The sequence below is a fragment of the Somniosus microcephalus genome, chromosome 1 (assembly GCF_052327205.1).
Source record: "Somniosus microcephalus isolate GS21.2 chromosome 1, FLI_Smic_1.0, whole genome shotgun sequence".
Classification (NCBI taxonomy): Eukaryota; Metazoa; Chordata; class Chondrichthyes; order Squaliformes; family Somniosidae; genus Somniosus; species Somniosus microcephalus.
Window position 1 is genome coordinate 431,246,175 of NC_140987.1, and position 24,129 is coordinate 431,270,303.

Here is a 24,129-nt window from a genome sequence, read left to right on the forward strand (position 1 = left end):
GTGATCTCATTAAATGGCGGAACAGGCTCGAGGGGCCAAATGGCCTACTCCTGCTCCTATCTTCTATGTTTCTATGTTAACGTACTCTATATATCAATGCAGTTAAGCCATTACCTCACAGTACAAATTACTATGTGCCCTGGTGATGTTATCAATCTCGCCACCTATTGGTGTTATCCAGAACAGCAGCTGTGAATTGCTGTACTTCCTAATTTTTTATAAAAGAAATGCAAATGTCACCCCACTGTTTAAGAAAGGAGGGGGAGAGAAAACGGGGAACTACAGGGGCCACAGTCTCAGAATAAGGGGTCGGCCATTTAGAACTGAGATGAGTAATTTCTTCACTCAGAGGTTGGTGAATCTTTGGAATTCTCTACCCCAGGGGGCTGTGGAGGCTCAGTCGTTGAGTATATTCAAGACGGTTTTGGATATTAAGGGAATCAAGGGATATGGGGATAGTGCAGGAAAGTGGAGTTGAGGTAGAAGATCAGCCATAATCTTATTGAATGGCGGAGCAGGCTCAAAGGGCCAAATGGCCTACTCCTGCTCCTATTTCTTATGTTCTTAAATCAAAAAGAATGTAGTTAAAATCATCAGGTTGTGATTATTCCATTATTAGTATTTCAGGTGCAGAGTGGAGCATTTTGTTCTAACTGTCATCTCTGACAAACTTCTTTCCTAATTATTTTATTGATTATTTACCCAAGGTCGGTAAATTATTCCCACTCTTTAGGCCACCTGGACTCGTGCTTCTGTTGCCATGTCAGTAGACGGGCCAGTGGCCGGTTTGCTCTCCTCTGATAATGCCCCTATTGACCAGTGGACTGCACTGCCCAATGTTCTTTCCTCCTTGGCAAGAGTCGGGCAATCTCTGCTTTGTGTCCCTGTGATTCAAGATTGGGAATGGAGCAGAATAAGGTTCAAACCTGCACCTTTTACTTACTGGCACTGCATGTTGATGCTCCAAAATTCAACGCCTCTGGCAAAAATTACAGCTTCAACTTCACATCAACCAGAAAAGGAAAAAATAATGGCTGTAAGTGTCAGCCGTGGCTCAGTGGGTAGCACTCTCCTCCCTGAGTCAGAAGGTTGTGGGTTCAAGTCCCACCCCAGAGACTTGAGCACAAAAAATCTAGGCTGACACTCCAATGCCGTGCTGAGGGAGTGCTGCACTGTCGGAGGTGCTGTCTTTCAGATGAAAGGTTAAACCGAGGCCCCGTCTGCCCTCTCAGGTGGACATAAAAGATCCCATGGCACTATTTTGAAGAAGAGCAGGGGAGTTGTCCCCGGTGCCCTGGCCAATATTTATCCCTCAACAATCAACATAAAAAAACAGATAGTCTGGTCATTATCACGTTGCTGGTTGTGGGAGCTTGCTGTGCCCAAATTGGCTGTCATGTTTCCTACATTACAACAGTGACTACACTTCAAAAGTACTTAATTGGCTGTAAAGCGCTTTGGGACGTCCTGAGGTTGTGAAAGGCGCAATATAAATGAAAGTCTTTTTTTCTTTTATATTTTATCCTGTAAAAATATTTGGACCAGCACTATTGGAGTACAGCACCACAGTTCCAGTCAAGTCTTGAAAATTGACCCCCAAAGTACAAACATGAATGTAGCAGCCAGCAGAATGCAACAAGTAGAAACCTCTCCCTTAGTTAATTTGTGTTATTCTCCTTGGCCAGTAGGTCAAAAGATCTCAGCCCATAAACATCAACATGCACTGTGAATGCTGCCCCATGACTCATCCTTGCAGGAGGGGGCAACTGGCTTAAATATTTTGGGAGGATCAACATTGACAAAGCTGTGGGAAGTGGTTGCCCACCTACTCATTACTCGCTTGCCCTCCGGACAGCAAGCAGCAAAGCAAAAATGCATGGATTCTTTAGCGCAGTCAAGACCATCTACGGCCCAAGCACCCAAGGTCCTACCCCACTGCGGGCCAAGAACGGAGAGGTACTCATTGTAATGATATCAGCAAATGGTGATGGTATTTGCCTGTTTGATTATGATGCCTTACCAGCATGTTTGCCTGATTGATTACTTATGCCTGACCAGCAGAGGTCATGTGAGAGACAAGCAGTAGAGTTTAGTTTCAGTTTCGCTTTTAGATGGATCACTAGCATGGTGTCTCCTGTAATGCTGTTAAAAAGAGTTGAACAGACTTTAGATTAAAAGACCTTGGGCTAGATTTTCAGTATAGACAGTTTTGGGGCGCTAACCTTAGCGCCCGCCCGAAGTTAGCGCCCGCCCCAAAGTAGCGCCCCGTTGCCGGAAATTCAGTGGCTTCGCCCTAAGAGGTTGGTGGAGCGCTAAAAGAGGCGTTCCACTACTATCTTTAGGCGCTAAGCCAGCGGTGCAGAGCGCAGCGCCCGAGTTCGGGCGCAGCGCACAGCAGACACTCTGGTGCCAGTGAGCTCTTAAAGGGGGAAGGGTGCATGTGTTGTTTTCAAAGGCAGAGTCTGGGGGGAAAAGAGGAGGAGGAGGAGGAGGAGGAGGAGGAGGAGGAGGAGGAGGAGGAGTTGTTGTTGTTGTTGCCCGGAAACATAAATAGTCCGTTCACAACAACACACAGCTTACTGCCACACAACACATGCAGAGTGCCTTTTGTACGAGTGCCCTTTAATTTGCGCTCCCCAGGGTGTGTTGCGTTCCATTTTAGAAACGCTCTGGACGCCAGGCGCACAATGGGGCGGCCAAAGGGCGTTGCACGAGGATGTGACGTCATTTTCTGCGCGCGCATCCGGGCGGGCGCTAAACTTTGCGCCGGCGCTAACGGGCAACTTAATTTGGGGCGGGGCGCAAACTGCGCTGCGCCCAGGCGCTACACACATAGCGCCCGAAAATCACTTCTCTTAAGGCGCTAACTGCTGGCGCAAGCAACTGAAAATCTAGCCCATTCTCTTTCATAAATGTCTCATCATTGAACCCACAAAGAAATCAATACATGGTGTCAGAAGTGGGATTGAAAGAGATGAAGAGGAAAAATCTGAAGTTAAATCAGCTCTCCACATATTAGCAAGCCAAAAGAGAACATCGTTACTTACCACTGGAGAATAGCTAACGAAGTGAAAAATGGAAGGTTTACACCCACCGGCGAAGCTTCAGTTGACAGGTAATGTGGCTGAAAATTGGAGGAGGTTCAAACAACGTTTGGAGTTGTGTTTATCAGCAATCGGAGCTGACGAGAAAGGTGATAAAAAAAGAAATCGTCAGTGTTCTTACATGTCGTGGGTGATGAAGCGCTGGAGGTGTATAATAACTTCACATTCGCTGCTGATGGAGACAAAATGAAGCTAGATAAAATAATGGAACAGTTTGAGGCCTACTGCATACCTAAACGTAACGTGATGTTTGAGAGGCACAGATTTTTCACATGTGTACAGAAAACGGGAGAGTCTATTGATCAGTATGTGACTGAACTGAGAAACCGAAGCAAAACATGTGAATTTGGGGGACTGACAGACTCGCTGATAAAAGACAGACTGGTGTGTGGTATTCCAGATAATGGTCTAAGGGAAAGACTGCTAAGAGAGCAAGATCTAGACCTGGGAAAAGCCATAGCACTGTGTAGGGCTACAGAAACTGTGAAGTCGCAGGCAAAGGAGCTGTTCAGTGACAGTAGCTGCAACGTGGATGCAGTGAGAAAGAACGGATACAAACCGTTTAACAAAAACAATGCCAATGTGAAAAAAGAGGCGTGGCCAGCGAATGAAAATGAAAGGGACAATCGAAAGTCATGTAGTCGATGCGGTACACAGCATCCACCAAGAAAGTGTCCAGCATATGGTAAAACATGCAATAGTTGCAACAAAAACAACCATTATGCCCGTTGCTGTAAGAACCAAGCGCAACAAAGCAAGGTCCATACAGTAGATGAAAGCGAGATAGAGGAGTTCAATGTAGATGTTGTGTCTGAAAACAAAGAAGAAAAAAGAGACTGGATGTTGACACCAAAAGTGAATGACATACATATTCCATTTAAATTGGATACTGGAGCACAAGTTAATGTGATATCAGAGACTGATTTTAAGAAAATTAGACCCAGACCAAAGATACATGGAATAAAAGTGAAAGTGACAGGATACTCAGGTACTGAAATACCAGTGAAAGGAAGATGCATTGTCAAAGTAACACACAAGGACAGAGAGCACACGCTAGCATTAATCGTGGTGCCAAAGGATGTGCAAGCCATACTAGGTTTAAAAGCCTGTGAGAGACTGAACCTGGTAAAGAGAGTCCTCATTGTGGAAAGCGAAGGAGAGACAGTCTATGATGAACTCATGAAAGAGTACAACGACCTATTTAAGGGTCTAGGCTGCATTCCAGGAGAACACACGATCAGAGTAGATAAAAGTATGCCAACGGTCATACATCCATGCAGAAAAGTTCCGTTTGCTCTTCAAAAGCAACTGAAAGCAGAGTTGGACAGGATGGAAAGCCTGAACGTGATTCAGAAGATAGATGAGCCAACTGAGTGGGTGAGTTCCCTCGTCGTTGTGGACAAAAAGAATGGAAAGCTCAGAATTTGCCTGGATCCAACAGATCTAAACAGAGCAATAAAGAGAGAGCACTTCAAGCTTCCTACACGTGAGGAAATCATGGCACAGTTTGCAAATGCAAAGTATTTCAGCAAGTTAGATGCATCATCAGGATTTTGGCAGATGAAGCTGGACGAGGCAAGTTCAAGACTGTGCACGTTCAACAGTCCATTTGGCAGATACAGATTCCTAAGGTTACCATTTGGCATTGCCTCAGCTCCTGAAGTGTATCACAAAACTATCCATATGATCTATGAGCATCTGGAGGGAGTTGATACATCAATGGATGACATCATAGTATGGGGAACCACGAGAACTGAGCATGATGAGAGACTGAAAAAAGTGCTGGAAGCAACAAGGAAAACAAACCTGAAGCTGAATAGAGAGAAATGCCAGCTCGGGGTGACAGAACTGACATTCGTGGGAGATATCCTTAGCAGTGAGGGCATCAGACCAGATCCCAGAAAGGTGTCCGCCATTGAGAATATGCCAAAGCCACAATGCAAAAAGGACGTGCAGAGGTTTAATGGAATGATCAACTACATGGGTAAATTCATATCCAACCTCTCAGAAAAGATAGCGCCACTGAGAAGACTAACTGAAAAGAACATAGTATGGGAATGGAATCATGAGCATGAGAAGTCATGGAGCGCTCTAAAGAAACTGCTCACAGAGGAACCAGTTCTGAGGTTTTATGACCCAGCGAGACCCATCAAGATATCATCAGATGCATCACAGAGTGGGCTCGGAGCCGTTCTTCTGCAAAAATATGACTACTGGCAACCTATTGCATATGCATTGCGCTCAATGACAGACGCGGAGACGTGATATGCTCAAATAGAAAAGGAGCTGCTCAGCATCACATACGCCTGTGAAAGATTTCACCAGTTTGTGGCAGGACAAGCAATCAATGTAGAGACTGACCATAAGCCCTTGATTGCATTGTTCCAAAAGCCACTAAATGGGTGTCCGCTTAGAATACAAAGAATGATGATCAGGCTGCAACGCTATACACTGAATGTTGCGTACACACCGGGTAAACTGATGTATACAGCAGACACGTTGTCCAGAGCTGTAGACCCAAGTGAGCCCGCAAACACCAAAATGGATGAAAAAGTGAACGCCTACGTGGACATGATCACAAGTGCACTGCCCATAGCAGATGCAAAAATGGAGCTCATAAAGACTGAGACAAACAAAGATGAAACAATGAGACGACTGAGGAAAAGCATCTTGGATGGATAGCCCAACATGAAGCAAGACTGCTCACCTGACATGGCAGAGTACTGGAACTGCAGGGAGGAACTATCGGTGGTCGAAGACATCATCTACAAAGGAAGTAAAATAGTTATCCCAAAGAGTCTGAGAAAAGAGATGCTAAAAAGGATCCATGGAGGACATCTGGGAATCGAAAAGTGTAAGAAAAGAGCACGAGAGGTGATGTACTGGCCACGAATCAACCAAGATGTGACAAATGAGGTGTCAAACTGCACAATATGCCTGAAATATCGAGCAAGCAATCCGGTAGAACCACTAAAGCCACACCCAGCACCAGACAGACCTTACCAGAAGGTAGGCGCTGACCTATTCGTATGTCAAGGGAAGGACTATCTTGTAGTCACAGACTATTACTCCCTGTATCCAGAGGTGTGTAGACTGTACACCACCACTGCAGATGCTGTGATAACATGTATGAAAGCCATATTCTCCAGACATGGCGTGGCAAGCAAGGTCTTCACAGACAACAGACCTCAGTTTTAGAATGCAAGTTTCCGACACTTTGCCAAAGAGTGGGACTTTGTCCACACAACGTCAAGTCCTCACTTTCCGCAGTCCAATGGACTAGTGGAAAAATCGGTCCAGACAGTGAAAAGACTGATGTACAAGGCAAAAGACAGTGGAACTGACTTCTACCAGAGCATGCTTGTATACCGCACAACGCCGCTCGAGTGTGGTATGTCACCAGCCCAACTCCTTATGGGACATCGGCTAAGGTCAAACCTACCCATCCCGGAGAACCTCCTGAAAACAAAAGAGGGGGAGAAAGTGAGGAAGTTCAAAGAGCAACAGAAAGAAAAGCAAAAGTACTACTATGACAGAGGAACACAAAACCTACCTGAACTCCACACTGGTGACCAAGTAAGGTTCAAAGACAAAACAAACATATGGACTCAGAAGGGAACTGTCCTGAGTGAAGTTCAACCAAGATCATACACCATTCAGACGGATGAGGGTGCTGTTCTGAGAAGAAATCGTCGAGATCTTCTCATGGGACCAGCCACAGCAAGTCAAAAGACTGATACTGTTGAACAACCTGATCACACAGCAGGTCAAAAGACTGATCCTGTTGAACAACCTGATCACACAGCTGAGAACGCATCATCTGAGGCAACAACTCAGATTCAAGGACAATCAATCAGAAAATCCTCAAGACGCGTGAAGCCTCCTGAGAGACTCATTGAGCAAATTTAAGGACTATTGTTATAGAAGGAAGTAATGTTATCTTATTCTTTCTTCAAGTTCTAGTGTATTTACATATTTCATGTGAACACACAAAGCAAGGTTAAAAAACCTTGATCATGATAATGATAATGTAAGTTCATTAAGTGTTACAGTTAAAATGCAGATTAATACAAAGAAAACATGTTGTTAGATAAAAGTAAAGTACTTTTGTTTTAAGAAAGGGAGATGTAATGATATCAGCAAATAGTGATGGTATTTGCCTGTTTGATTATGACGCCTTACCAGCATGTTTGCCTGATTGATTACTTATGCCTGACCAGCAAATGTCATGTGAGAGACAAGCAGTAGAGTTTAGTTTCAGTTTCGCTTTTAGATGGATTACTAGCATGGTGTCTCCTGTAATGCTGTTAAAAAGAGTTGAACAGACTTTAGATTAAAAGACATTCTCTTTCATAAATGTCTCGTCATTGAACCCACAAAGAAATCAATACACTCATCAAGGACAGAGAGGCAGTCAGTGCCCGCTGGAAGGAGCACTTCGAAGATCTCCTTAACCGAGACTCTGTCTTCAACGCAAGTGTCCTCAACTCCATCCCGCAGCATGCTACCCGCCACCATCTCAGCACAACCCCAGCCTGGCATGAAGTTGAAAAGGCCATCTGACAACTGAAGAACAACAAGGCCTCAGGAGCCGATGGAATCCCTGCTGAGGCACTAAAGCATAGCAGAGACGCACTACTGGCACGAATTCATGAACTCATTTCTCTTATCTGGAAGGAGGAGAGCATGCCAGGGATCTCAGAGATGCCATAATTGTGACCATCTTCAAGGAAGGTGACAAGTCCGAATGCAGTAATTACAGAGGAGTTTCTCTGCTGTCTGCCACAGGGAAATTCATCGCAAGAATCCTCCTCAATCGCCTTCTCCCAGTGGCCGAAGAGCTCCTCCCAGTCACAATGCAGATTCCGCCCACTAAGGGGCACAATGGACAAGATCTTCACCGCGCGTCAATTACAAGAGAAATGCAGGGAACAGCACCAACTGCTGTACATGGCCTTCTTTGATCTCACAAAGGCCTCCGACTCTGTCAACCGTGAGGGATTATGGAGTGTCCTCCTCAAATTCGGCTGCCTTCAAAAGTTTGTCACCAACCTCCTCCTGCTTCACGACGACATGCAAGCCGTGATCCTGACCAACGGTTCCACCACAGACCCAATTCACGTACGGACCGGGGTCAAGCAAGGCTGTGTCATTGCACCAATGCTCTTCTCGATCTTCCTTGCTGCAATGCTCCATCTCACCCTCAGTAAGCTCCCCGCTAATTTACAGAGCAAATGGGAAACTGTTCAACCTCCGTCGCCTCCAGTCCAGATCCAAGGTCATCCCAACCTCTGTCGTCGAATTACAGTATGCAGATGACGCTTGCGTTTGCACTCACTCGGAGGTCAAACTCCAAACCATCGTCAACACCTTCACCGAAGCGTATGAGACCATAGGCCTTACACTAAACATCCGTAAGACAAAGGTCCTCTACCAACCTGCCCCCACCACACAGTACTGCCCCCCGATTATCATAATCCACAACAAGGCCTTGGACAACGTGGACCACTTTCCATACCTCGAGAGCCTACTGTCAACAAGGGCAGAAGTCGATGACGAAGTCCAACTCTGCCTTCAGTGTGCCAGTGCAGCCTTCGGTCGCCTGAGGAAGAGAGTGTTTGAAGACCAGGACCTCAAACCCGGCACTAAGTTTACAGAGCAGCAGTGATACCCACCCTGCTGTATGCCTCAGAGACATGGACCATGTACAGCAGGCACCTCAAAGCACTGGAGAGGTGCCACCAACGCTGCCTCCACAAGATCCTGCAAATCCATTGATGCGCTATCAATTACTCATAAAAGACTGAGAGTTAAGAGAGTAACTAAAGGCTTTTATTAACAAAAGAATGAAGGTCTGCCTCGAGTGGTCGACCGGTCCAGAAATACAAAGGGCTGGGGAGCAGTCACCTTTATACTAGGACTTGTGGGAGGAGTCAGCCGAGGCATGTCCAGGCATGTACACAGTGGAATACAAACAGTGGCTTACCACATCCATTGGCAGGATAGGCGCACCACGTCCGTGTTCTCGCTCAGGCCAACATCCCCAGCATTGAAGCTTTGACCACACTCGATCAGCTCCGATGGATGGGTCACATCGTTCGCATGCCCGATATGAGACTCCCAAAACAAGCGCTCTACTCAGAGCTCCGACACGGCAAGAGAGCCCCAGGTGGGCAGAGGAAACACTTCAATGACACCCTCAAAGCCTCCTTGAAAAAGTGCAACATCCCCACTGACACCTGGGAATCCCTGGCCCAAGACCGCACAAAGTGGAGGAAAAGTATCCGGGAAGGCGCTGAACACCTCGAGTCTCTTCATCGGGAGCAAGCGGAAGCCAAGCGCAAACAGCGCAAGGAGCGCACGTCAACCCAAACACCCCACCCACCCGCCCCTTCAACCACCGTCTGCCCCACCTGTGACAGAGACTGTAGGTCCCGCATTGGACCAATCTGTCACATGCGAGCTCATTTTTAGTGTGGAAGCCAGTCATAGAGTTATACAGCACAGAAAGAGGCCCTTCGGCCCATCGCGTCCGCGCCGGCCATCAAGCCCTGTCTAATCTAATCCCATTTTCCAGCATTTGGTCCGTAACCTTGTATGCTATGGCATTTCAAGTGCTCATCCAAATGCTTCTTGAATGTTGTGAGGGTTCCTGCCTCTACCACCCTTTCAGGCAGTGAGTTCCAGATTCCAACCACCCTCTGGGTGAAAAAGTTTTTCCTCAAATCCCCTCTAAATCTCCTGCCCCTTACCTTGAAAGGGGCAGGAGGCCCCCTTGTTATTGACCCCTCTACTAAGGGGAAAAGTTCCTTTCTATCTACCCTATCTATGCCCCTCATAATTTTGTACACCTCAATCAGGTCCCCCCCTCAGCCTTCTCTGCTCCAAGGAAAACAACCCAGGTTCCGAGGGACTGCCTAAAAAGAAGAAAAATAAAGACTAAGAAACAGACGCCAATGCTGGAATTCTCAAATTAAAGAGAAAATTTAAGAAACGCACAGCAGATCAATCAGCATCTGCACAAAACAAAGGTTAACTTCCCGGGTAAGACCCTTTGTCAGAACCCTCATTGCCCTAGAGTTAGGATTAAAAATATAGGTCAATTTTAAAAATAGTAAAAATCAGAAAAGGGATGGAAGAAATTCATAATTAAATTAGCTTCATTTAGTACATAAAATCAATAACAAGCTACTTTTACATGCAATAGCCCTTCGTTTCACGATTCACTCTGCTAAGGGGAAGCTAGATAAGTACGAGAGAGAAAGGAATCGAAGGATATGTTGATGGGGTTAGACGAAGAAGGGTGGGAGGAGGCTTGTGCGGAGCATAAACACCGGCATAGACCAGTTGGGCCGAATGGCCTGTTTCTGTGCTGTAAATTCTATGTAACTCTGTCTCAGAATAAGGAAAATTTATGTTAAATTGCTGTGAAGTATCAACACTTTTACACATTGAAATCAATTAGTTCTTTAAAGTGTTCCATCTAATTTCCTCCCTCCCTCTCCTCTCTTGAAAGTTGAAGAGGGGCTTGCCCAAATAGCCCTATCAAAGCAAACCAAGTACTCTCGTGCCCCCAAATGTAAGTAGAGAAGGCTGGAGGCATTTTGCATAAATGAAACACTCGTGAATTTCTACTTAGATGGACATCCTGCCCCCATAAAATGGTAAGTGCACGCACTTTCAACATTCCATGTAACCTCACTCCTACAGTTCATATTATCCAGCAGTCATGCCACTCAGCAGCATCAGACATTCAACGGTCCTAATGTCTCGTGATACCTTAAAAAAAATTGCTATTAAACAAGACACTACCAGCAGTTTGGCCCTGGCAAACTTCTCTCTGCTAATCTTGTAAAGTAATAATTGTATCCTGTGTTCTGCACTCCACTCCAGATTAGAGAACACAGGGAAGTCATTGAGTGCTGGAACTCCCTTCCTGTTCCCATTTAGCAAATTGAGTCAATCTGATTCGGAAGTTACAGCTCGGCCAAGGCTAATTTGATTGTAGCTGGCATTACGCCTGGAGTCAAGTAAGTCAAACCAGATTATTTATGTTAGAGAGAAACTGTTTTCTTTGCTTTAGGAACAGAATCTACCACTTATCTATAAAAAAGTAATAAAAAAAGAGTTTCATTATTTAAACAAATATGTTAACTACAAAAAAAGGGAACAATGTTCAACCATCCCCTTGAGAAAAAGAGTGTTATCAAGAAAGTGTTGATAGTATACAAACCAGACTCCATGTGATCAAAAGAACAGGGCAGAGCGACACACTAACGTCCTTGTCAAATGAAAATCTTTATAGCGGGATTATCCTCTTTGCTAACTGTTTTTCAGCATTGCCATTCCTGGGAGAAGGAATGAATTTGTCGCCCAAAGGGATCCTTGTCCAGTGTTGTCACAGCTTATTAACAAATACACAGAAGGAAAAATTGCATTCAAGCCAATATGACTTAATGTGTGATACTCTTGGGTGCATTCACACTATAACTGTGTGGTGATGTGAAGGAATTTCACTGGTGCTACAGTTATGGTGTAAATACAACCTAAATTTGGAGTCAAGGCCCAAACTGGCATCGGAGCAAAGACTCAGGCGAGACTCCCTGAGGAGTTGGGAGTTAACACCTGATTTACATTACACAAGTTTAGCGTCATTGCAAAGTGGAAGCTGCCTCACACCAATGTTACATTTTTTGGGCGATCTCCTGCGGGATTCCTATCTGCAGTTGGACGCCTGCCATCGGTGATCCCTCCCCACGGCTTAAAGGGCAGGCAGCCTCATGCAACAAAAAAATCCTCGGACAAACGTAGATTTGCCACTTCATTGTGCCGCAATTAATTTATTCTCCCTGTCTTCTCCATTTAAAATGTTGGTTTTGTTCCACCTGGATGCCTGTTCTGTGCAGGTGTTGTTAGTGTCCAGCACTGCTAAGGCAGCAATGATGGAAAATGTGACCTATTATCACTTCATTAAAATACACACTTCCATTTTTAGGCAAGCTCTTCCAAGGGCTGCTGCCACTCCCGGTGGGAAATCCAACACACAACATGGGTGCTCAAAGTACACGCTCCAGAAATTACTCAATCTTGAAAGGACAAAATCTATAATTGTACTGCGTGGTGTTTTTCACAATTTGATATTGTACAAAAATTTCACGTGCCACTTCCACCACCCCCCCCCAGTCCCCACCCCACCCCTTCACCCCCACCCCATCCCAACACACATCATGCTTTATTGAAATCCTAGTGACAACACTCATTGAGCTTGTATCACAGTGATACTGTGCATGGTGACAAAGCAACATTGTTGTACTGTATGTTGTGGGCCACAGAAAGGATAAAAAAGCTGGGGAGGAACTGCCCTAATGGTTCAGTAGGTAAATGAACTGGGTGGTGTGATGTAGAAAGATCTGTGGGCTAACACTACATAAGAGCTGACAACACTTCCAATACATTGAGGGAAAAGGTCAGAACTCGTGGTTGTATGGACAGAATTTGAATTCCCAGACTCTTGGAATCCCCTGCCACCAGGACTGTACAGCTCTGCTGCACTACACTGTATGCCTCTGCTCGACCATTCAATCACTTCCAAGTTTAAGATAACCGATTCCAGCCTACAGTGCCCATCCTCCCAGTTACTGCTGTTGGCCTACTGAGCTTATGGACTGTACCTCAATTTTACTACACTGCTGTGTTGGGTCCTGACAGAAATCCGCCTTCCACTGCCTCAACCCATCTGCTGCTGAAACTCTCATCCATGTCTTTGTCACTTCCAGACTAGGCTATTCCAATGCTCTCCTGGCCGGCCACCCATACTCTGCGCTTTGTAAACTTCAGCTCGTGCTGTCCATATCCTGTACCGCACCAAGTCCCGTCCTTGCTGACCTACGTTGGCTGCCAGACCTCACGCTTCCAATTTACAATTCTCATTTGCGTGTTTAAATCAATTCATGGGCTTGCCCTCCTTATCTTTGTAACCTCTTCCAGCCCCCCATAACTGTCTGTTCCTCTGACTCTGGCCTCCTGTGCATCCTCCTCTCCCTTCTCCCCACCATTGGTGGTTGTGCCTTCTACTGTCCAGGCCTCACGGTTTAGAATTCTCTCCCTAAACCCCTCTACCTCTCCACCTCCCTCTCTTTTAAGACTGTCCTTAAAACCCACATCTTTGAACAAGTTTTTGATCACTCCTCCTATTGCCCTCTCGCTCTGTGTTCATTTTTTTTATTCATTCATGGATGTGGGCATCGCTGGCAAGGCCAGAATTTATTGCCCATCCCTAATTACCCTTGAGAAGGAGGCGGTGAGCCGCCGCCTTGAACCGTTGCAGTCTGTCAGGTGAAGGTACTCCCACAGTGCTGTTAGGTGAGTTCCAGGATTTTGACCCACTGACGATGGAGGAACGGCGATATATTTCCAAGTCAGGATGGTGCATGAGTTGGAGGGGAACTTGTAGGTAGTGGTGTTCCCATGTGCCTGCTGCCCTTGCCCTTCTAGGTGGTAGAGGTCTTGGGTTTGGGAGGTGCTGTCAAAGAAGCCTTGGTGAGTTGCTGCAGTGCGTCTTGTAGATGGTACACACTGCAGCCACGGTACGCCGGTGGTGGAGGGAGTGAATGTTTAAGGTGGTGGATGGGGTGCCAATCAAGCGGGCTGCTTTGTCCTGGATGGTGTCGAGCTTCTCGAGTGTTGTTGGAGCTGCACTCATCCAGGGAAGCGGAGAGTATTCCATCACACTCCTGACTTGTGCCTTGTAGATGGTGGAAAGGCTTTGGGGAGTCAGGAGGTGAGAAACTCAGCACAGAATACCCAGCTGCTGACCTGCTCTTGTAGCTACTGTATTCAAGTGGCTGGTCCAGTTAATTTTCTGGTCAATGGTGACCCCCAGGATGTTGATGGTGGGGGATTTGGTGATGGTAACCCCGTTGAATATCAAGGGGAGATGGCTAGATTCTCTTTTGTTGGAGATAGTCATTACCTGGCACGAATGTTACTTGCTGCTTATCAGCCTGAATGTTGTCCTGTGCATGCGAGCACGGACTGCTTCATTATCTGAGGAGTTGCGAATGGAACTGAACACTGTGCAATCATCAGTGAATATCCCCACTTCTGACCTTATGGTGGAGGAAGGTCATTGATGAAGCAGCTGAAGATGGTTGGGCCTTGGACACTGCCCTGAGGAACTCCTGCAGCAATGTCCTGGGGCTGAGATGATTGGCCTCCAACAACCACAGCCATCTTCCTTTGTGCTAGGTATGACTCCAACCAGTGGAGAGTTTTCCCCCTGATTCCCATTGACTTCAATTTTACTGGGGCCCCTTGATGCCACACTCGGTCAAATGCTGCCTTGATGTCAGGGGCAGTCACTCTCACCTCACCTCCCCTCCTGAATTCAGCTCTTTTGTCCATGTTTGGACCGAGACTGTAATGAGGTCTGGAGCCGAGTAGTCCTGGCAGAACCCAAACTGAGTATTGGTAAGCAGGTTATTGGTGAGTAAGTGCCGGTTAATAGCACTTTCCACGACACCTTCCATCACTTTACTAATGATTTAGAGTAGACTGATGGGGTGGTAATTGGCCGGGTAGAATTTGTCCTGTTTTTTGTGGACAGGACATACCTGGGTAATTTTCCACATTGTCGGGTAGATGCCAGTGTTGTAGCTGTACTATTTGTGTCTGATTACACCTCCTTGAAGCACCTTGAGATGTTCTTCTATGTTAAAGCTGCTATATAAATGCAAGCTGTTCTTGAACTTGCACAAGTGTAAGCTAATCTTGCACTCTTTGTAACTGGTTCCATTTCCCATTGCTCGGGCCTTGTCTTTGCTTGTCCAGCTCAGTTACTTCCTCTGCTCCCTGTTCCCAAACACATATCAAAGCATCAGTATGAGAATAAGACTAGGATTGTTACAGTCCTAATGAAACAGGTTTAATGAAAGACTAAAAGTTCCTTAAGATAGTAAAGGGAGAAGTTAATTTTTACTGATGGATTGACTGAGTGTCAGAAGTTGACCCCATTGCTTTTTGCTCTGCTGTAGATTTGCCAACCCTGTCTGGTTGATGTACAAGTAAAGCTGGATTCCATTTAGTAACCCACACTCAATTTCTAGGAGTCAAATATTAAACTGCGAGTGCCAAAAATGAATAAACTATGGTTGAGTTCAGTTAAAAATACAGGCTGGATATTAAACCTGACACCTTCCTATTTTGTATAGCTCAATCCTACACTGGCTGGTGCATTTACTTACAAAGCCTTTGGGGGTGGAGCAGTATTTATTATTGTTATAATATTGACAAGCTGTTTGATCTGCTTTGCACTAATACAACATTTTTCTCGGTCATTCCAACCAAATAAAAGTGCCAATTAGTGTACAGTTTACATGCATTGAACTCATGCCCAGTAGGGACTAGGTTGAGACTGTGGTTCAACTTAATTTCCTGTGTTCAATTTAGAACAGTTAAAGTTAATGCCACATAAAGGCATACCCATGGGCCAGACATGAAATTTCAATGTACAAAACCACTCCCAATATACAGATTAATAATAGTTCACACCACTTCCCATTTTATGATGATGACAACAACAACTTGCGCTTTTATAGTGTCTTTAATGTAATAAAATTGTGAGGGTGCCTGTTAGTTCCCTCAGTAACCCCTAGATGGCACCTTCTCTTGTTTTTTTCCCTTTGCTAATTGTTACTAGTTTGTCCTGTGTTTATTACTTAACTGCCTTTTATCAGGTTTATTGGTTTCACCTGTTTTGGCTTGTAATTAAGTTCTGTGGTTTCTTCCCTCTGTGCTCAGTCTTGACAAGCCGTTTGCCTAGTGGTAGCTTGTCTTGAGCTCCTATGTTTGTAACTGTTTACCTGTGTGATTCTAGTAAAGTACTTTTATTTAAGACTGCATACCTGCTTCTCGCCTCGTCTGTCTGCACTTGGGTCCAGAACCAGCCTTGCCCTGACAGCAAGACTGAGCCAGTATGGACCCAGCAGTGATGGAGGAATTTCGTTCTATTCTCTCCCATCAAGGTGCTTTCCTCGGCCGCCTTGAGCAACTTCTCCAAAGCATTTCGGACAAGGTAAATACGTGGACTCAGACCATTCAACACCCAGCCGCTGTGGCTTCGGCTCAGGATGTTCCTACTCAGTCAGTTCCTTTGGGTACTACCCCACCGGTCGCCGATCTCCAGACTCACCGAGAGCCTCGCCTACCCGCGCCAGAGCGCTATGACGGTCATCCGGGCAAGTGTTGCGGGGCTGTCCTGTCCCAGTGCTCCCCTAAGGACCAAAAGCTACATCCCTGTGCCTTCTTTTCCCGTCGCCTGAAGCCAGCAGAGAGTAACTACGATGTCGGCAACAGGGAGCTCTTGGCAGTTAGGTTGGCCTTGGAGGAGTGGAGACACTGGTTGGAGGGAGCAGAGCATCCTTTTGTCATCTGGACCGACCATAAATATCTGACATATATCCAGGACGCCAAGCGCCTCAACCCTCGGCAGGCCAGGTGGGCTCTCTTCTTTAACCAGTTCAACTTTCTCCTGTCTTACCGCCCAGGGTCTAAGAACCTCAAACCGGATGCCCTTTCTCGCCAGTTTGACCCCTCGGAAAAGGACCGGACCCCAGAACCTATCATCCCCAGTTCCTGCATCATTGCTCCCGTCGCATGGGAGATTGAGACTGTGGTGCGAGGGGCCCAACGTCAGGAGGCTGACCCTGGAGGAGGCCCTCCTCATAGCCTTTATGTTCCCAGTCAGGTGCACGCCCAGGTCCTTCAATGGGGGCACTCTTCTCGATTGACTGGTCATCCTGGGATCCATCGGACTCTCAAGTTCCTTAAGAGGAGGTTCTGGTGGCCCTCTATTGAAGCCGACACCCAGGCCTTTGTCTCCGCTTGTCCCGTCTGTGCCCAGAACAAGACATCCCAACAACCTCCGCTTGGTCTCCTGCATCCCTTGCCCATCCCCAGCCGTCCCTGGTCTCATATCGCCCTGGATTTCATCACCGGGCTACCTCCATCTGAGGGATTCGCTACCATCCTAGTTGTGGTCGATCGCTTTTCCAAGACTGCTCACTTCGTCCCTCTTGTCAAGCTTCCCTCTGCCAGAGAGACTGCCCAGCTGGTTGTCCAGCATGTCTTCCGCCTCCATGGCTTGCCCCTGGATGTCGTCTCTGACCGTGGTCCCCAGTTCTCATCCAGGTTCTGGAAGGCTTTTTGTTCCCTCCTGGGCGCTTCCGTCAGTCTCCCCTCTGGGTTCCACCCACAGTCTAACGGCCAGACTGAGAGAACCAACCAAGATCTGGAGAGGGTGCTAAGAAGCTTGTGTCCTCCAATCCTTCCACCTGGAGCAAGTATCTGGTCTGGGCGGAGTACGCGCACAATACCCTTCAGAGCTCCTCCACTGGCCTATCACCTTTTGAATGTCAATATGGCTTCCAACCGCCACTCTTCCCTGAACAGGAGAGGGAGGTAGGAGTGTAAGGATTTTGGGGGCTTCGTTTAAACTGGTTTAAGGTAATCTACCTGGCCAGCAGTCTTTTTGCTGCTGCACTCTAAACCAATTTACGACCAGCGGTTTCGAATCGCTACCCCTCCTTTAGTTCTGAGTGGAGGAACTTATAATTAATGATATTAAAACGGAACACGTGGTTTGGATGAGAGAAAATTATATCAATCTTTATTAACTATAAGAAACTATAATCACAATATCAAACTATCCCACACGAACACAGTAAAATTGTAAAACTATATAACAAGGGGGTACACACGGCAAAAACGAGGGATACAGTGGCTACAATGTTATTTAAACAATCTTAGCAATTCCCTTAAATCACCATCCCCCCCCTTAACTCCTGCTAGGTTGCCTTGTTGAGAGTCAGAAAATCTCTGCTCACATGGTCCAGCGAAGAGAGAGAGAGAGAGAGAGCTCACCTATGTCCCAGGAAGTCAAGAGAGAGTCAAGAGTCAAGAGCGCGAGCTGGCTGCTCAGCCCCTTTTTTATACCTGGTGAGCCCCTCACATCCGTGCCTTGCAAGGGCTGTGTGCAAAATTAACCCCAAAGCTGTGATAGGCTAACTCAAAGTGGTTAGATTGAGTGAATGTGATTTTCAGAGCTCCCTTTGCTGAAACAAAAGGGAGGTACATCTGCTCTATAGTCCAGTACTGGGTGATTGGAAACCCATTTAAAGTTAACGCTTCCCATTCAAGGTGCAAACGTCTCTTCTGCAGTTTCAGGTGTATCTAAACAAATGCTAATAGCATTCAGTTGCTTTGTAAACAAAGCATTGTCCTTTGTCTTCATTGAACCTTACTTCCAGACACAGAAAGCTGCATTCCAAACCTCTTTTGTCCATGTGGTGTGACAGCCATTTTATCTTTGGAAACTTAAAAGCACCTCGCTCAGGGATCCTTTAATCAAAAAAATGAATCTTCAGAACTGTAAATTATTGCGAATTCTTACAGGAGTCCCGGCTGCCCAGGGGTTCGTCTAATGCTGCCGCCGTACCTGGAGGAGGGTCCGATCCACCTTGCAGCTCGCTTCTTCTCGGCAGAAAGTGCAGGCTGACCGACACCGCCGCCCAGCTCCTCGGTTCCGGACCAGACAGAAGGTCTGGCTGTCTACCCAGAATCTTCCGCTCCATGTGGAGTTCCGCAAGTTGGCTCCCCGGTTCATTGGACCTTTTAGGATTTTGGAAAAAGTAAACCCTGTGGCCTACCGGCTCCTCCTTCCTCGGTCGATGAAGATACATCCCACGTTCCATGTCTCTCACCTCAAGCCGGTACTTACCAGGCCCTTGGTTCCTGCTTCCAGACCTCCCCCCCGCCCCGCATGATTGACGGTCAGCAAGCCTACACTGTCCGTCGCCTCCTTGATAGTCGCCGGGTTAGGAGGAGCATTCAATACCTGGTCGACTGGGAGGTTTATGGTCCTGAAGAACATTCCTGGGTTCCGGCCCGGGACATTTTGGATCCTGAACTCATCAGGGATTTTCGCCGTCGCCACCCTGATCGTCCAGGAGGAACGTCAGGAGCCGTTCCTAGGGGAGGGGGTCCTGTGAGGGTGCCGGTTAGTTCCCTCAGTAACCCCTAGATGGCACCTTCACTTGTTTGTTTCCCTTTGCTAATTGTTACCAGTTTCTCCTGTGTTTATTACTTAACTGCCTTTTATCAGGTTTATTGGTTTCACCTGTTTTTGCTTGTATTTAAGTTCTGTGGTTTCTTCCCTCTGTGCTCAGTCTTGACAAGCCATTTGCCTAGTGGTAGCTTGTCTTGAGCTCCTATGTTTGTAACTGTTTACCTGTGTGATTCTAGTAAAGTACTTTTATTTAAGACTGCATACCTGCTTCTCGCCTCGTCTGTCTGCACTTGGGTCCAGAACCAGCCTCGCCCTGACAAAAATATACTAAAGTACATCACAGAGGCAAAAATAATCAGACATAAGAACATATGAACATAAGAAATAGGAGCAGGAGTAAGCCATTTGGCCCTTCGAGCCTGCTCCGCCATTCAATAAGCAATTTCATATCCCTTGATTTCCTTAATATTCAAAAATCTATTGATCTCTGTCTTGAATATACCCAATGACTAAGCCTCCACGGCCCTCTGGGGTAGAGAATTGCAAAGATTCACCACCCTCTGAGTGAAGAAATTTCTCCTCATCTCAGTCCTAAATGGCCAACCCCTTATTCTGAGACTGTGATCCCTGGTTCTAGACTCCCCAGCCAGGGGAAACATCTTCCCTGCATCTGCCCTGTCAAATCCTGTAAGAATTTTGTATGTTACAATGAGATCACCTCTCATTCTTCTAAACTCTAGAGGATATAGTCCCAGTCTACTCAATCTCTCCTCATAGGACAATCCACCCATCCCTGGAACCAGTCTGGTAAACCAAAACTGTACACAATACTCCAGGTGTGGTCTCACTAGGGCCCTATATGATTGCAGTAAGACATCTTTACTCTTATACTCAAATCCTCTTGTAATAAAGGCCAACATACCATTTGTTTTCCTAATTGCTTGCTGTACCTGCATGTTAACTTTCAGTGATTCGTGTACAAGGACACCCAAGTCCCTCTGAACACCAACATTTCCCAAACTCTCACCATTTATAAAATACTCTGCTTTTCTATTTTTCCGACCAAAGTGGATAACTTCACATTTCTCCACATTGTATTCCATTTGCCATGTTCTTGCCCACTCACTTAGCTTGTCTATATCCCCTTGAATCTCCTTGCATCCTCCTCACATCTTACATTCTCACCCAGCTTTGTATCATTAGCAAACTTGGATATATTACATTTGGTCTCCTCATCCAAATCATTGTGAATAGCTGAGGCCCAAGCACTGATCCTTGTGGTACCCCACTAGTCAACCCGAAAATGACCCGTTTATTCCTACGCTCGGTTTTGTGTCCGTTAACCAATCCTCAATCCATACTAGTATATTACCCCGAATCCCATGAGCCCTAATTTTATTTAATAACCTCTTGTGTGGCACCTTATTGAATGCCTTCTGAAAATCCAAATACACCACACCCACTGGTTCCCCCGTATCTATTCTGCTAGTTACAACCTAAAAAAACTCTAACAGATTTGTCAAACATGATTTCCCTTTCATAAATCCGTGCTGACACTGCCTAATCCTATTAGTATTTTCTAAGTTACCACGTCTTTAATAGGAGAAGCCATTACAGGAAATGCACTAGCTTCATTGGGACAGGTTGGAATGGAGCCAAGCTGAGGCAGTGCCACAAAGCCAGACCACAGAAGAGAGATGGTGGAGTGGAGGGAATGATCATTCGCATAGAACGCCACAGAGATGTCAAGGAGGACGAGGACAGATAGTGCACTGTGGTATGTCATTGACCATGGCAGTTAACCTGGGCCTTGCTAGTTGTTATGGCTTAGTACCATACCACATATTACAATTACTCACTAAACCATCAGAGGAGCAGGATGGCACCACTATAACACTGAGGGCCATGAGAAAGCATGGAACGAGCAAAGACCATGAAGCTGACTCGTTCCACAGACCATGTACAATACGCACTACCGTGGGTGCCAATCTACTTATTTCATCTGCAGGGAAAAGGTTCTCCAGCACAATCTGATTGTCAAGGGCGCCTGAGGTTCTCCCAGGATAATTATATCTCTTCTCTGTGGCCTACACCAACCCAGCCTACTGACTGAAGGGCAAAGTATAGCAGTGTGAGGAAACAGCAGGGGAAAAAATACACCCCATAGATATGCATACACGAGAAGCTCAAAACTTAGCAAAACTGTTTAGCCTTATTTTAAAAACAATGCATTCGTCTTGCCACCTCGCTGTTCCTATTGGGTGAGAATTCTGCGACTGGTGCTTTTGCAATACCTGTTTTTAACATTCTTGGGTGCTTTATTGCCACCTTCAGATGTACCTGCTGCAACTGCCCGCTGCTTTTGGTTGTGTAGCTTGCATCACCACACCATGGGCATAAATGCAAACCCACAACCGAGATATAAAGTAAAACATTTGACAGCACTGACCTCATGTAACCTCCAGATATTATTAGCCTCATCTCAGTTAGCTATTGCGACGTGTATATTCTAAATCTATGCTGTCAAGCCAGTCTACACACTGGGGAACTGACATTCACAACATAAATCAATTTCAGTTTAAGCTTCAGGGAACAGCAACAAGCAAGCAGCCTGTGAAATTCTCTTTGAAAGAGTATCCTGCCTTTAATTTAGAAATGATCATCAGAGTGGCTCTGATTTTTTTTAAAAACATTATGGGCCAGAAATTCGGGACCCCACGGGTGAGTACGCGCTGTGTACTCACGCGTAGGGCCAACGAAAGTGCTGGTTTCGTGCATGCACTGCGCATGCGCGGGAAACCGGAACTTCCGTTCCCTTGAAGGAAGGGGTTCACAGGTCGAACGCGTGCGCCGGAGAGGCAGCGCGCAGACCTGGAACTTCCGATTTTTTTACAGGTTTCTCCATGCGGGTAAGTCCCTAGCAGCTATGCATGAAAAAAACAGGCACAAGGCCTGCTTTTAACAAATGTAAGAAATCACACAACACCAGGTTATAGTCCAACAGCTTTATTTGAAATCACAAGCTTTCGGAGCGCTGCTCCTTCGTCAGGTGAAGTGGAGAGATGCATAAAAACACAGCTTATATAGTCAGAGAATAATGTCAGATGTTTACAGGTAATCTTTCTAACTGCCATTTATCACACCTCGGCAGAGAGATAATCACAGCAATCAAAGGTGTAAATGGTGTCCAAACAGGTCAGTCAGGAAAACATTACATCAAAGAACAATGAGGTGGGGTCACAAGGGGTCAAATGTTGCAGATGCTGGGGTCTGTATGAAAAACAAAAAAACAGACAAAAACATTTTTTTTGCTGGAAATCACAACAGGTCCGGCCGCATCTGTGTGGCGAGAACAAGCCAACGACGACTCGAGTCTGGATGACCCTACATCAGGTGGGGTTACATGTAGTGTGACATGAACCCAAGATCCCAGTTGAGGCCGTCCTCATGGGTGCGGAACTTGGCTATCAGTTTCTGCTCGACGATTTTGCGTTGTCGTGTGTCTTGAAGGCCGCCTTGGAGAACGCTTACCCGAAGATCGGAGGCTCCGATCTTCCTCCGATCAGCTGCCCGGAATGGACTTATCATGGCAAAATTTAGTTAGGTTGCACCACTGTACCCATCTGGCAGTCACATACTGAACACACTTGCCCCTCCCCTCCATCGCACCTCCCCCCCACCCCCACCAGAACAAAGCAGTCCTGCAATCAACAAAATATCCCCTTCACAGACACCCATTCTTAAGATTTAAGTTTTGTTTTACCATTCATCAGAACTGAGAAGGCCAGTTGGCAGGCTGCAGGCAAAAATAGGCAAGACTGGAAAGTGGTGCAAAGAAATAATTTTATATGTGGATTAAAACTTATACATTAACTTATTATTGTGACATGTCTAACACACCCATGTGCATACCCTTGTGCAACTAATAGTCTTTCATCTTCCTTTTCCTGTTACACCTACTATGGGCAACGGCTGTGCCTTCAGCAGACGTAGAGGCAGGCTGCTCAGATCCCTGCTCTGACTGCTCAGATGCTCTAGGTCGACGTCCTCTGGGTTTTGGAGCCCATGAGGGCCCCGCCAAAGACTGCTCTGCCTGCACCTGTGCAGGGGCAGACTTGGCCATCGGGACACGAGGCAGCATATGGGGCACTGACTGGGGGGGGTGGTGGGAGGGCAACGGCTGAGAAGTGGAAGTGCTTTGAGCTGAGTGCCCACCTCTATGTCCCCTTTCGCCATCATCCCTCTCATGGCCCACCCACACTTCCCTGCTCGCAAGGAGCTGGAGAGCACTTTGCTGCACATCAGTGGGGCGCTGAACGGCCAAGGCTAAATTTTGATCCATCCTAGTTCAGGTGGCATTCAGAGTCTGCAAGCATGCACTCGTTTGACTGCCTTGTTTGATGCTCCTTGCAAGTGGTCACCCTTTCCATGGATGAACACATCATAGCTAAGGCATGCGACATCATGCCAGCCATGCTTGAGATGGACTCCTCCGTTCTCTCTGTAAGTGTGCACATCGCGGCTGGAAATCCTGGAGAGCCTCACGCATTTATTGCTGCTCCTCCAGAACCATCCTCTTTGTCGACGGCCCCCGAGGTTCAGCATCTGCGTCCAGCTGAGCAGAGCTTGCAGTGTCCTGCTCCCTCCAATGAGGACTCTCCACTGCTGTCCCTGTCTCCACCATCTGCTCTTGCTCCCATGTGATCTGTGAGACTCCAAATGACAACACAACTATCTGCCTTGATGGTCCCACTGACGTTTGTGTATCTGAGCTAGTGCTTGGTGTGCATGCATCCTGTCACAGTGCACCCTCAGAGTTAGCAAACTTCTCTGAGGAGTCTTCCTCCTCCTGCACCACCTCCTGTGGGGCACTTGATGGGCCTGTGGGAGATTAAAGACATGAATTAGAACTGTCATGGTAAGAATGTTTTAAGTTAACATACACATGATACACATGAGTGA